Raw genomic sequence first — 15,618 nt, 5'->3', positions numbered from 1 at the left:
CGCCCACAGCTCCTAGTGGCCACGATTCACTGTTCCCGGCCAATGGGAGCTGTGGGAAGCGGCGTGAGCTTCCCATGTAAACACTGTCTCGTGGCCTGCCAGCAGATTACCCTGACGGGCCACCACTGGCCAAGATGGAGCTACTATAAGTGGGCACATAACTGGTTGGAAAACCATCCCCAGAGTGCAGTTCACAATCAAACTGGAAGGGCATATTGAGTGGGGTCCTGCAGGGATCAGTTCTGGATCCGTTTCTGTTCAATATCTTCATTGGTGATTTAGATAATGACATAGAGAGTACACTTATAAAGTTTGCAGACAATTCCAAGCTGGGGGTGAGGAGGAGGGGTTTGCAAGTGCTTTAGGGGATAGGATTAAAATTCAAAATGATCTGGACAAACTGGAGAAATGGTCTGAAGAAAATAGGGTGAAATTCAGCAAGCACAAATGCAAAGTACTCCGCTTAGGAAGGAACAATCAGTTGTGCACATACAAAATGGGAAATGACTGCCTAGGAAGGAGTACTGCAGAAAGGGATCTGGGGGTCAGAGTAGATCACAAGCTAAATATGAGTCAACAGTGTAACACTGTTGCCAAAAAAGCAAACATAATTCTGGGATGTTGTGACGTTATACTATTAAAATATACCATGTAGATCATTGTTGCTACCACTGTTATATAATTGCAACTTGTACAAAGTAAGGTGCCAATTGAAAAATTATGGTTTGCTGAATATGATTATCATATTTGTATACATGTATCATTTTGTATCTGAAGTTATTAATATTGACTACGTACCTGTATTTCAAATGTGTTTGCTCCAGAGGTAACACCCACAAGGTAGTTTGAATCCAGTCTAGCCAACACACTGTGAATGGACTATTCAAATTGATGGCCCATCAATGAACACAATGAGCCATGGAAGAAGCTTATCCCAACCTGATAGACTTTCCTGTGGACGTTCCAGCCAGAATATGGGTAATGGCCCTTGCTATGACTCATCGAAGCGTGCAAGGGCATGTGATCAGCTCATGCAACACTGGACTCCATGTTGTGCCTGTACTTTTCCACTGACTGTACTGAGAGCAGACCCACCTTATGGCAGAAAGAATAAATGGCCCTGGAAACATCTCCATATTGCATCTAGCCCAGTATCCTGCCTTCCGACAGTGGCCAATGCCAAGTGCTCCAGGGGGAATGAATAGAACACGTAATCATCAAGTGATCCATTCCCTGTCGCCCATTCCCAGCTTCTGGGAAACAAGAGGCTAGGGACACCATCCCTGTCCATCTTAGCTATAGCCATTGACGGACCTATCCTCCATTAATTTATCTAGTTCTTTTTTGAACCCTGTTATAGTCTTGACCTTCACAACATCCTCTGACAAGGAGTTCCAAAGGTTGACTTTGCGTTGTGTGAAAAAATACTTCCTTTTATTAGTTTTAAACCTGCTGCCTATTCATTTCATTTGGTGACCCCTAGTTTTGTGTTATGAGAAGGAGTAAATAACACTTCCTTATTTACTTTCTCCACACCAGTCATGATTTTATACACCTCTATCATATTGCCCCTTAGTTGTCTCTTTTCCAAACTGAAAACTTCCAGTCTTATTAATGTCTTCTCATATGGAAACTGTTCCATACACCTAATCATTTTTGTTGCCCTTTTCTGAACCTTTTCCAATTCTTTTTTTGAGATGGGGCAACCACATCTGCATGCAGTATTCAAGATGTGGGCATACCAGGGATTTATATAGAGGCAATATGATATTTTGTGTCTTATTATCTATCCCTTTCTTAATGATTCCCAGCATTCTGTTAGCTTTTTTCACTGTTGCTGCACATTGAGTGGATGTTTTCAGAGAACTATCCACAATGACTCCAAGATCTCTTTCTTGAGTGGTAACAGCTAATTTAGACCCCATCATTTTATATGTATAGTTAGGATTATGTTTCCCAATGTGCATTACTTTGCACTTATCAACATTGAATATCATCTGCCATTTTGTTGCCCGGTCACCCAGTTTTGAGAGATCCTTTCGTAACTCTTCACAGTCTGCCTGGGACTTAATTATCTTGAGTAATTTTGTATCGACTGCAGATTTTGCCACCTTTTTCCAAATCATTTATGAATATGTTGAATAGGACTGGGCCCAGTACAGACCTCTGGGGGACACCACTATTTACCTCTCTCCCTTCTGAGGAACAGAAGAACCCTTTGGTTGATTACATTGGTTTTAAATAACCACTCATCATTAAGTCTAGTGTCTGGGTGTTGAAACAAGGGCTGGGATACCTAAGGAGGCTGCATTTCTGCTTTCTTATTAGCCAGTGTGGTGAGACAGTTTACTTTTGTTGGCCAGGTAGCCAGACCCCGCAGTGTGGGGCTGGACCCTGCACCCTTCTGTGTGGAGTTTAGCAGCCAGGACCCAGACCTTGCCGCACGGGGCCAGGCAGCCGGACCCGGACTCCGAGTCTCCCTGCGCAGGGCCAAACAGCAGGGCCAGGCAGCCTAAAACCTGCTGCAGCATCTCCACAAACCCCTATTTCCCAGTGCCCCCCACCCCATCACTGCCCAGAGCTTTCCCCCCTCCCCACAAACCTGCCCAGAGACCCACTCTCCCACACCCTGCCCCCTGCAGCACTCACCAGCCCCCCGCTAGTAGGAGCGCTCCAGCAGGCTGCCAGATGCTGTCTCCCCCTCAGCCAGCCCCACCCTCTTTCAGATCACAGCGGCAAATTTTGAATTTTTAGAAAATTTAATGCCTTAATACTTTGTACCTACTATTGTACCTTTCATCCACGGTTTTCAAAACCCTTTTAAGAAGTGGGTCACGATTTGCAAATGGAGAAAGAGCACAGAGATTACACCCCAGACTTTCAAACATCTAGGTACAGACATGTGTACACTTTTCCACATTCCTGACTGATGTATGTGTCAAGCTAAATGGGGATTTTGCATATAGATATGGTAAGTATATGCAAGGGTATAAGCTCATACCAGCTGACTTGGGCTCACAGAGCTTATGCTAAGGGGCTGTTTAATTGCAGCATAGATGTTCAGGCTGGGGCTGGAGCCTGGGCTCCAGGACCCTGTGAAGTGGGAGGGTCCCAGAGCTTGGGCTGTAGCCTGAGCCTGAAAGTCTATGCTACAATTAAACAGCACCTTACCCCCCACCCCACAAGCCTGAGTCCACTATCAGAGGCCAGCTGTGGGTTTTTAATTGCAGTGAAGACATACCATAAGTGTAAATCTCTGATTTGTGTGTGAGCACTGAATGTTTTGCAAAATATGAATGTTATTTATTTACCAAAAATTACACAGCAAGTGATTGGCAAAGTTAGGAAGAGAACCCATAGCTTCCTGGGATTTTGGCTAAGATCAAAGGAAGGACCAGAATACAGGTTTACCTATTAGAACGATTCATTACTACTTCTCTAGTCCTTCACCTCTGCATATCTGCATTCAAATTGTACTCTGGGTCACAAGGAAAGTGAGGTTGGTGGTCTCAGTTTAATTCTTAATAATTAATACAATTATTAATTATTGGTCCACAATACACAACATGAGATCACCAGCCATTTTGGAAGCAAAGGCCTGACCAGAAGTCCCTTGTTGTCAATGGAAAGAGTGTGGATGTTTGCTGTTTAATAAGGCATTTATAAAAGGTGAATCTTAACTCGTGCTGAGGATTTTACTGAAGAAGCAAGCGGCAGGAATATTAGTGTCACCATCTGTGCTAGCCATAAAGGGTAGGGGCATAGCCCGGGCCCACACCCATGAGGACTGTTGCAGAGAGAAGCACATGAAGTATCTTTCTCAAGGGTTTACCAGTTACTACTTGTCCATGTGCTTTCCCTATTTCCCTCAGAGATTATCTGCCTGCCAGTATCCTATGCAGTCTGAATGCCTCCAGCCATGCCCGCTGTGGCAGAGCCTCAGTGGTTTAAAACCCACAACGTATTCCTCCATGTGTCCCCCAATGGCCAAAATACAATTAACTGATCATCAATTTAAATTGTGGCTCAGGCCTCATTGAGGGTCGTTGCGTATCACAGTGATAATCCAATAACACAATCCAGTAGTAATAGTACAAACACTGATCACAGTCCCTGGCTATTAATTACCGTGGAGAAACATTTTATATAACACAGAAGAGTGGCAACCTCAGAGACCAATTTGCGGTGTTTTTTACTGGTGAACCACCCAAGTGTAAAAATTAATCTATCAAAATAAATATGTTTTGAAATGAAACGTTCCAATTATGAAATGTTTACAGTAAGCTTTTTTTTTCCACGTAAAAGACAGGAGCTCTGCTGACAAATAGGCCACATCCATTTAAACAAAATAAAGAACTTGAACATCAAATTGCTTCAGCAAATCCTGATTTAAAATATCTGTGTAGGTTAGCGATGTGTCTATACTGTCCCTGTTTCAACTGTATACATTTAATGACCATTACCAATAAGTGCTATAGCTCAGGTATGTTATTCTCCCAACATACCTCTCCCAGTCTTGGGCCAGATTTTCTGGCCTGACCCTGTTGTCTCTGTGCCATAGGCACAGAAAGGGAGCAGAAAGCCCTAATATTTTTCCTGCTGTGGATTTCCCTGTGGTGCCAAAAAAGACACTGAAGAAGTGACCACAGAAATAAGAGGAGAACCACGGGAGAACTGTGTCACAAAAGCCAAGGGAGGACAAGATATCAAGCAGGAGGGAGTGATGAACTGTCTCATAAGCAGCTGAAAGATCTAGGAGGATGAAGATGGAGTACAGGCCTTGAGATGTGGTCAGGAGGAAGAGGTTATTTTAAACCTCGGTGAGAGTAGCTTTAATGGAGCCTAGGGGACAGAAATCAGATTGGAGGTGACCCAGGAAGGAGCTGGAGGAGAGGAACTTGAGATAATGGAGGAAGATAGCTTGTCTGATAAAAAAAGAAAAGGAGTACTTGTGGCACCTTAGAGACTAACCAATTTATTTGAGCATAAGCTTTCGTGAGCTACAGCTCACTTCATCGGATGCATACTGTGGAAAATACAGAAGATGTTGTTATACACAGAAACCATGAAAAAATGGGTGTTTATCACTACAAAAGGTTTTCTCTCCCCCCACCCTACTCTCCTGCTGGTAATAGCTTATCTAAAGTGATCACTCTCCTTACAATGTGTATGATAATCAAGGTGGGCCATTTCCAGCACAAATCCAGGGTTTAACAAGAACGTCTGAGGAACGTGGGGGGGGGGGGGGGTATTCCGCAGGTGGGTATTGTAGTTGTAAGAATGCTTGATAGAGATCTTGTCGGTGTTTGTCTCTGTCTGAGGGGTTGGAGCAAAAGCGGTTGTATCGCAGAGCTTGGCTGTAGACGATGGTGAAGAAACAGATTGATAGAGCCAGAAGAATTCCCAGAAGTCACCTACTACAGGACAGGCCTAACAAAGAAAATAACAGAACGCCACTAGCCGTCACCTTCAGCCCCCAACTAAAACCCCTCCAACGCATTATCAAGGATCTACAACCTATCCTGAAGGATGACCCAACACTCTCACAAATCTTAGGAGACAGGCCAGTCCTTGCCTACAGACAGCCCCCCAGTCTGAAGCAAATGCTCACCAGCAACCACATACCACACAACAGAACCACTAACCCAGGAACCTATCCTTGCAACAAAGCCCGTTGCCAACTGTGCCCACATATCTATTCAGGGGACACCATCACAGGGCCTAATAACATCAGCCACACTATCAAAGGCTCATTCACCTGCACATCAACCAATGTGATATATGCCATCATGTGCCAGCAATGCCCCTCTGCCATGTACATTGGGCAAACTGGACAGTCTCTACATAAAAGAATAAATGGACACAAATCAGATGTCAAGAATTATAACTTTCAAAAACCAGTCGGAGAACACTTCAATCTCTCTGGTCACTCGATTTCTGATCTCAAAGTGACTATCCTTCAACAAAAAAACTTTGAAAACAGATTCCAACGAGAGACTGCTGAATTGGAATTAATTTGCAAATTGGATACAATTAACTTAGGCTTGAATAGAGACTGGGAATGGTTGAGTCATTATAAAAAGTAACCTATTTCCCCTTGTTTATTCCTTCCCTCCCCCCGCCAACTGTTCCTCAGACGTTCTTGTTAAACCCTGGATTTGTGCTGGAAAGGCCCACCTTGATTATTATACACATTGTAAGGAGAGTGATCACTTTAGATAAGCTATTACCAGCAGGAGAGTAGGGTGGGGGGAGAGAAAACCTTTTGTAGTGATAAACACCCATTTTTTCATCGTTTGTGTGTATAACAACATCTTCTGTATTTTCCACAGTATGCATCCGATGAAGTGAGCTGTAGCTCACGAAAGCTCATGCTCAAATAAATTGGTTAGTCTCTAAGGTGCCACAAGTACTCCTTTTCTTTTTTTGCGAATACAGACTAACACGGCTGTTACTCTGAAGCTTGTCTGATGTGTTTGGAGGTAAAGGGAAGAAGGGAGGTGTTGAAGTAGTTGGAAAGAGATCTTTCTTATTGATGACGATCATTGAACATGATCAAAGGTAGTGGGTAGTGATGTGCAGGTTCTATGTTAGCTATCAAAAAAGATACAGCCTGCATTGTGGGCTTTATCCTGCAGGCATTGAAATCAAGAATGTCACTCTCATAAGAACATAAGAAAGGCCATAGTGGGACAGACCAAAGGTCCATCTAGCCCATTATCTTGTCTTCCGACTGTAGCCAATGCCTGGTGCCCCAGAGGGAATGAACAGAACAGGTAATCATCAAGTGATCCATTCTCTGTCTCCCATTCCCAGCTTCTGGCAAACAGAGACTAGGGACACCATCCCTGTCCATCTTGGCTAATAGCCATTGATGGACCTAACCTCCATGAATTTATCTAGTTCTTTTTTGAACCCTGTTATAGTCTTGGCCTTCACAATATCCTCCGGCAAGGACTTCCACAGGTTGATTGTGCGTTGTGTGAAGAAATACTTCCTTTTGTTTGTTTTAAACCTGTTGCCTATTCATTTCATTTGGTGACCCCTAGATTTTGTGTTATGAGAAGGAGAAAATAACACTTCCTTATTGACTTTCTCAACACCAGTCATGATTTTATAGACCTCAATCATATCCCCCCTTAGTCATCTCTTTTCCAAGCTGAAAAGTCCCAGTCTTATTAATCTCTCCTCATATGGAAGCTGTTCCATACCCCTAATCATTTTTGTTGCCCTTTTCTGAACCTTTTCCAATTCCAATATATCTTTTTTGAGATGGGGCAACCACATCTGTATGCAGTATTCAAGATGTGGGCAGACGATGGATTTATATAGAGGCAATTTGATATTTTCTCTTATTATCTCTATCTTTCTTAATGATTCCCAACATTCTATTTGCTTTTTTGACTGCCGCTGCACATTGAGTGGATGTTTTCAGAGAACTATCCACAATGACTCCAAGATCTCTTTCCTGAGTGGTAAAAGCTAATTTAGACACCATCATTTTATATGTTTAATTGGGATTATGTTTTCAGTGTGCATTACTTTGCATTTAGCAACATTGAATTTCATTTGCCATTTTGTTGCTCAGTCACCCAGTTTTGAGATATCCTTTTGTAGCTCTTCACAGTCTGCCTGAGTCTTAGCTATCTTGAGAAGTTTTGTATCATCTCCAAATTTTGCCACGTCACCATTTACCCCTTTTTCCAGATCATTTATGAATATGTTGAACAGGACTGGTCCCAGGACTGGTCCCTGGGGGACACCACTATTTACCTCTCTCCAGTCTGAAAACTGACCATTTATTCTTACCCTTTGTTTCCTATCTTGTCACCAGTTACCCATCCATGAGAGGACCTTCCTTCTTATTCCATGTCAGCTTACTTTGCTTAAGAGCCTTTGGTGAGGGACCTTATCAAAGGCTTTCTGAAAATCTAAGTACACTATATCCACTGGATCCCCCTTGTCCACATGCTTGTTGACCCCCTCAAAGAATTCTAGTAGATTGGTGAGGCATGATTTCTCTTTACAAAAACCATGTTGACTCTTCCTCAACAATTTCTGTTCATCTATGTGTCTGACAATTTTGTTCTTTACTGTAGTTACAACCAGTTTGCCTGGTACTGAAGTCAGGGTTACCAGCCTGTAATTGTCGGAATCACCTCTGGAGCCCTTTTTAAAACTTGGCATCACATTAGCTATCCTCCTGTCATCAGGTACAGAAGCTGATTTAAATGATAGGTTACAGATGACAGTTACTAGTTCTGCAATGTCACATTTGAGTTCCTTCAGAAATTTTGGGTGAATACCATTTGGTCTTGTTGACTTATTACTGTTTAGTTTATCAATTTGTTCCAAAACCTCCTCTATTGACACCTCAACCTGGCACAGTTCCTCAGATTTGTCACCTAAAAAGAATGGCTCAGGTTTGGGAATCTCCCTCACATCCTCATCCATGAAGACTGATGCAAAGAATTCATTTAGTTTCTCCGCAATCGCCTTATCATCCTTCAGTGCTCCTTTAGCATGTCGATCGTCCAGTGGCCCTTCTGGTTGTTTAGCAGGCTTCCTGCTTCTGACGTCCTTAAAACATTTTTGCTATTACTTTTTGAGTCTTTGGCTAACTGTTCTTCAAATTCTTTTTTGGCCTTCCTAATTATATTTTTACACTTCATTTTCCAGAGTTTATGCTCCTTTCTATTTTCCTCACTAGGATTTAACTTCCACTTTTTAAAGGATGTCTTTTTGCCTCTCACTGCTTCTTTTACTTTGTGGTTTTGGCACTGTGGCACTTTTTTGGTTTTCTTACTATGTTTTTTATTTTGGGGTATACATTTAAGTTGAGCCTCTATTATGGTGTCTTAAAAAAGTTTCTATGCAGCTTGCAAAGATTTCACTTTTGGGACTGTACCTTTTAATTTCTGTTTAACTAGCCTCCTCATTTTTGTGTAGTTCCCCTTTCTGAAATTAAATGCTACAGTGTTGGGCTGCTGTGATGTTTTCTCCACCACAGGAATGTTAAATTTAATTATATTATGGTCTATTACCAAGAGGTCCAGCTATATTCACCTCTTGGACCAGATCCTGTGCTCCATTTAGGACTAAATCAAGAATTGCCTCTCCTCTTGTGGGTCCAGGACTAACTGCTCCAAGAAGCAGTCATTTAAGGTGTCAAGAAACTTTATCTCTGCATCCTGTCCTGAGGTGACATGTACCCAGTCAATATGAGGATATTTGAAATTGCCCATTATTACTGAGTGTTTTATTTTAATACCCTCTCTATTCTCCCTGAGCATTTCACAGTCACTATCACCATCCTGGTCAGGTGGTTGGGAATATTTCCCTATTGCTATATTCTTATTATTAGAGCATGGAATTACTAACGATAGAGATTCTGTGGTACTGTTTTGTTCATTTAAAATTTTTAAATCATTTGATTCTATGCTTTCTTTTACATATAGTACCACTCCCACACCCACATGACCTGTTCTGTCCTTCCGATATATTTTGTACCTTGGTGTTACTGTGTCCCATTGATTATCCTCATTCCACCAATTTTCTATTATGCCTATTATATCAATATCCTCATATAATATGAGCCACTCTAGTTCACCCATCTTATTATGTAGGCTTCTAGCATTTGTATATAAGCACTTTACAAACTTGTCACTTTTTAGCTGTCTGCCATAACATGATGTAATTGAATGGGACATTTTTTCATTTGACTGTTTCTCATCAGATCCTACCTGTATTTTATCATATTCCATCCTCTCCTCCTTACTAGGACATAGAGAATCTCCATTAATAGATTCTCCCTTAAGGGATGTGTCTGTCTGAACTACGTGCTCCTCCGCACCAGTCGGCTTTCCCCCAACCCTTAGTTTAAAAATTGCTCTCCAGTCTTTTTAATTTTAAGTGCCAGCAATCTGGCTCCATTTTGGTTTAGGTGGAGTCCATCATTCCTATCTAGGCTCCCCCTTTCTGAAAAGTTTCCCGGTTCCTAATAAATCTAAACCCCTCCTCACTCCACCATCGTCTCATCCACGCATTGAGACCCTGCAGTTCTGCCTGTCTAACTGGCCCTGCATATGGAACTGGAAGCATTTCAGAGAATGCTCCCATGGAGGTCCTGGACTTCAATCTCTTACCTAGCAGCCTAAATTTGGCCTCCAGAACCTCTCTCCTATCCTTTCCTATGTCACTGGTACCTACATGTACCATGACGATCGGTTCCTCCCTAGCACTACATATAAGTCTATCTAGATGTCTTGAGAGATCCGCAACCTTTGCACCAGGCAGGTAAGTCACTAGGCGGTTCTCCCAGTCATCGCAAACCCAGCTATGATCAAATCGCCCATTACTAATGCCTGTCTCTTCCAAATAACTGGAGTTCCCCCCCACAAAGAGGTATCCTCAGTGCAAGAGAATACCACAACATCATCTGGAAGGAGGGTCCCAACTACGGGATAATTTCCCTCTGCTCCAGTTGAATGTTCTTCTTCCCTGAGACTTTCATCTTCCTCAACAGCAGAGAGTCTGTCAGACCAGGGGTGGGACCACTCTACTGTGCCCTGGAAAGTTTCATTTATGTTCCTCTCTGTCTCCCTTAGCTCCTCCAGTTCAGCTCCTTGCTCCGAATGCACACATACGCCACCTGCCCATAGGGCAGGTAATCATGCATGCTGCATTGGGTGCAATAAATTGGATAGCCCCCACTCTGTTCCTTTGTTGTTGTTGTTTGTTTTTTATCGGGGGTATTTTTGGCCCCCTGGTTAAGGGTTGATGGGTGCTAAAGGGCTTAGGGATCAAAGCCTTGTTAAGAAGCTCTCAGCCTTGCCTAGCAGGCTGCTAGGCTCAGCACAAAGTCCCCCAAACAAACAGATCACACGGTATATTTCAGTGAAACAGCAAACACACCACAAACACACACACGCAGACTACAGACAACAAATTTACCCCAAGGATCACATAATTGCTCCTCCTTCGCCTGGAGAACTCCCTCGCAAAACTCCCCTGTTAGCCACTCCTGTTTGCTAGCTCTCACTGACTTCAATGGCACAGGAGTGGCCACCAAGAGAGGGTACAGAGCAAAGTTGCTGCTGCAGGACCCTTAGGAGGAATTCTGGCTGATTCAAACAGAGACTCCCTGGGAACACACTGCAGTGACAGCTCTGACAGCTTTTAAAGAGGTTCAGTGTGCATTTCTCTCCATGCCTGCTCAGGTGTGTGCATGAGGGAAGGGAGAGGGACCTCCTCCTCACATTCTTTGAGGAGGTTAGAATCATGGGTAGCATGAACAGTGGCTTTGCTCCCCAGCCCCACTGATAGAGGCTATGCTACTCAGAACTATTCTAGAGAAGATGGTGGCCACAACAGCAGTCAATGCCAGTGACCCTGCCTATGCTAGAGAGCCTCCAGTAACTGCCACTAGTGGAGATGCACTGTTGTCTGTGCAACAGTGGGATAGAGCTCAAAGTCTATTGCAAGCAGAGACATTTTAGTCCCTGTGCAGGGTTTGAGAGAGAGGTAAATCATAGAATCATAGAATATCAGGGTTGGAAGGGACCTCAGGAGGTCATCTAGTCCCACCCCCTGCTCAAAGCAGGACCAATCCACAACTAAATCATCCCAGCCAGGGCTTTGTCAAGCCTGACCTTAAAAACTTCCAAGAAAGGAGATTCCACCACCTCCCTAGGTAACGCATTCCAGTGCTTCACCATCCTCCTAGTGAAAAAGTTTTTAGTAATATCCAACCTAAACCTCTCCCACTGCAACTTGAGACCATTATTCATCATTCTGTCATCTGCTACCACTGAGAACAGCCCAGATTCATCCTCTTTGGAACCCCCTTTCAGGTAGTTGAAAGCAGCTATCAAATCCCCCCTCATTCTTCTCTTCCGCAGACTAAACAATCCCAGTTCCCTCAGCCTCTCCTCAGAAGTCATGTGTTCCAGTCCCCTAATCATTTTTGTTGCCCTCCGCTGGACGCTTTCCATTTTTTTCACATCCTTCTTGTAGTGTGGGGCCCAAAACTGGACACAGTACTCCAGATGAGGCCTCACCAATGTCGAATAGAGGGGAAAGATCATGTCCCTCGATCTGTTGGCAATGCCCCTACTTATACATCCCAAAATGCCATTGGCCTTCTTGGCAACAAGGGCAGACTGTTGACTCATATCCAGCTTCTTGTCCACTGTAACCCCTAGGTCCTTTTCTGCAGAACTGCTGCTTAGCCATTCGGTCCCTAGTCTGTAGCGGTTCATGGGATTCTTCTGTCCTAAGTGCAGGACTCTGCACTTATCCTTGTTGAACCTCATCAGATTTCTTTTGGCCCAAAGGCTCCTTGCACTCTCCCATCTTTGAGCCTCTGCCGGGGCCACCACATTCTAATCCATAACCTCAACCAGCAAATAAGTTCACCCTTCAAACAGCTTTATGAAGTTCACTAACTGATTATACATGTAAACACCACTAGTATGGCCTTAAGAACATACATGACCAAGGGCATACAATGTAACTTCCAAGTGTAGCAATCTGCTTGAAACAGTGTAGTCCTTAAAGACTTGATCCTGTTCCCATGGATGTCAATAGCAAAACTCTAAATGCCTTAACTAGAAGCAGGATTGGGCCCAGAGTGTGCAATACATCCCAGAACACAAGAGGTTAAGAAATTTGCTGGTCTGAGGAAGTGATTGTCACTTTTTAGCACGTTTTCACGATCATTTGTTGAGAATGAATTGAGCCCAGATAATCCCAGGATCATGTACAGTAGCTGTAATAAATCTGTTTTTAATTAAAATGTAGAATCTAGCTGACAAGACAAGACACGAGCACAGATCAAATGGTTCATAATCAGCAGTAAATGCCACATTACTACCCCACAATGACATTTTCTTGCTTGTTTCCATGGAAGAAATTCAGAGCAAGCTGATATTTCCGGAGTGCAACAGCAACACCCAGTGGCCATGAAAAGAGATTTCCAGCAAGCATTTTATTCTCTGAATTTGGTAATGAATTAATGTGCTTTCCAAAATTTCAGATGCCTTTATTTGTGCAATGCAGGTAGATTCTAAGCACAGGAAAACTATATTCCATAGCTTCTGGGTGCTGCCAGTTTATTACTAAGTGGCCTCAAACAAGGGTCTCTATTCAATTATGTTTTGAAATTCCTATTGTGACACAGCAAAATGTAAGGGTCGAGTTTTACCACCCTCCAACGTAATTACTTGGAACAAGATACTGATCAACATAAGGCTGGAAGAATTGGGTCCACAGTGGAAGATTCCACAGAACCCATATGAATCTTGCACCACAACAAGCTCCGTGACCACTTTGAGGAGGCGTAAGGCAAACAGCCTTGTTCAAGGAAGTTTGCACAGCTGTGACTGTAACAATGCCATTAGTATAGGGATGCATAAAAGTAACTTCCAAGGTAACACATTACCTTAGTACTCTCTCCAGAGCTGGACTGAGACAATATTGGTGGGACTCTGGGAAAGAATCTTGCAGTCCTGCTGCCCATGCTGTACTGCTACCATGGACAGAAGACTTCAGTCTCCAGTCTTGTCAATCTCGTACTTTTCACAGGCATTAAATTCACTAGCATTTTTTTCCCCCAAATCTATGAAGCTATTGCATATCCTTTATCTTTCAAAAAAATTTCTGACAACCCAAATAAATAAATTGATACGCAAACTTTGTTTTACATATTTAATTAGACAGAGAAATGCAGTAGTTAACTCAAGCACACAGAGATCTCTCTCTGGTCTGCAGAAATCCACACATTTCAAATCTCAGGGAATCCACTTTTGCATGAAAACAACAATATATTTTTTAAAGTAATGGGTTGGGCAATGAACATATAACAACTTAGCAAACCTCTTAAAGGGCCAAATCCAAAGCACCAAAATCAATAGGAGTGTTGCCTGAATAAAAATTGCATAACAACTCTTTGGCTTAAAGGACGGAAGGTCACGTTGTGAGTAATTTGACTACTCTTAATGTATCCCCTTGTGCTGGGTAGACTTTGTTTTTATTTTTAACTAATTGCTATACTGTAGTGATTGGTAGTGGTCCCTCCTTGTCAGGCTCAGAGGAAGGCCACTCTGCCTCTCTGTGTCAGGCAAGAAACCCACGGTTAGTTAGTAGCCTAGGCCCTGGCCCTCTGGGTGAGGCTGAGGAAAAACCTGTCTTTAGCCCAAGCCTCCAGGCTGGGGCAGACAGAAAACAGCCTGGGGCTGTGACCTTTGGGGCAGGGCAGAGCAATAGGCAGTCTTTAGCCCAAGCCTCCTGGCTAGGGCAGACAGCAAACACAGTCTGGGGCTCTGACCCTTGGGGGTGGTGGGGAGAGAGCAATAGATAGTCTTTAGCCTAGCTTCCTTGTGGCCCTGAATGCACACAATAATCCACTCGTATGTTGAATCCTGCGAGACATATGCCCACATAAAGATGCTGTGCTCAAAAACCCTCAGCACCCTCATGCTTTCTCAGACCTCATCCAGACATTGGGTAGCCATTACCCTGGACCTTATAGTCGAGCTCCCCATGTCTAAGAGGCACACTGTAGTCCTCATGGTGGTCAACCAATTGACAAAAAATGACCCACTTCATCCCCATTATGCACCTGCCCTCCACAGAAGAAATGGCCCAGCTCCTGGTGAGTCACATCATCTATCGCCAAGGACTGCCAGACCAAGTCACAATGGATCGGTTTCCATGATTTGTATCATGATTTTGGCGTGAAAACCTATGATTGCTTGGGGTCTGTGCTTATACATCCACCACCTATCACCCACAAACTGACTGTCAGTCTGAACAAGTGAATCAAGGGTTGGAACAATATCTGTGCTGCTTCATGAATTTCCACCAGGACAACTGCAGGAGCCTTCTGCCCCAAGAAGAGCTTGCTTATAATGATGCTGATTAAGTCTCCACTGAACAGAGTCCATTCTAAGCAAACTGTGACTTCCATCCCCAACTCTACCTATCATGTCTACCAATCCAGCAGGCGCCAACTGGGTGTGCCAGATCTATGAGAGCCAAGAAGAACTCAAGGCACATCTGTACAAGGCCAGGGAAGATTACAAGCACAGAGCCGGGAAGCCCAGCATTCACCATCAAGCAAAAATTGTGGCTCTCAGCCCAACAGCTCTGCACTGACTGGACATGTTGTAAACTGGATTACTGATACCTCAGGTCATATTCCATCAGCCAGGTAATCAACGCAGTGACCATTAGGTTTCAATTACCCAGATCCCTCAAAATCCACCCGATGATCCACATATCCTTGCTAAAACACTACACCAACAACTCCTTCGCTCACCAGACCCAACCACTACCCTGTCCAGTGTGGGTCCAAGGACATGAACAGTAAAAAGTCCATAAGATACTGGACTCAAAAATCAAATGCAGCTCCCACTGGTACTATGTAGACAGGAAGGGCTATGACCCAGGAGAGCAATCTTGGGAGCCAGCATCCCAAATCTATGTCCTTGACCTCATGGCAGCCTTCCAGATGGCCCGTCCAGACAAACTTGAGCCAGTGGAGGGCACTTCTAGAGGGGGGACTAGTGTAAAGCCCAATAGGTCTGGAACATGAGCCTGCAGAGCTGCCAGGCAGAA

This window comes from Natator depressus, chromosome 1, assembly GCF_965152275.1.
Source record: "Natator depressus isolate rNatDep1 chromosome 1, rNatDep2.hap1, whole genome shotgun sequence".
In the NCBI taxonomy this organism is placed as follows: Eukaryota; Metazoa; Chordata; order Testudines; family Cheloniidae; genus Natator; species Natator depressus.
Note: the sequence above shows the minus strand (reverse complement) of the source record.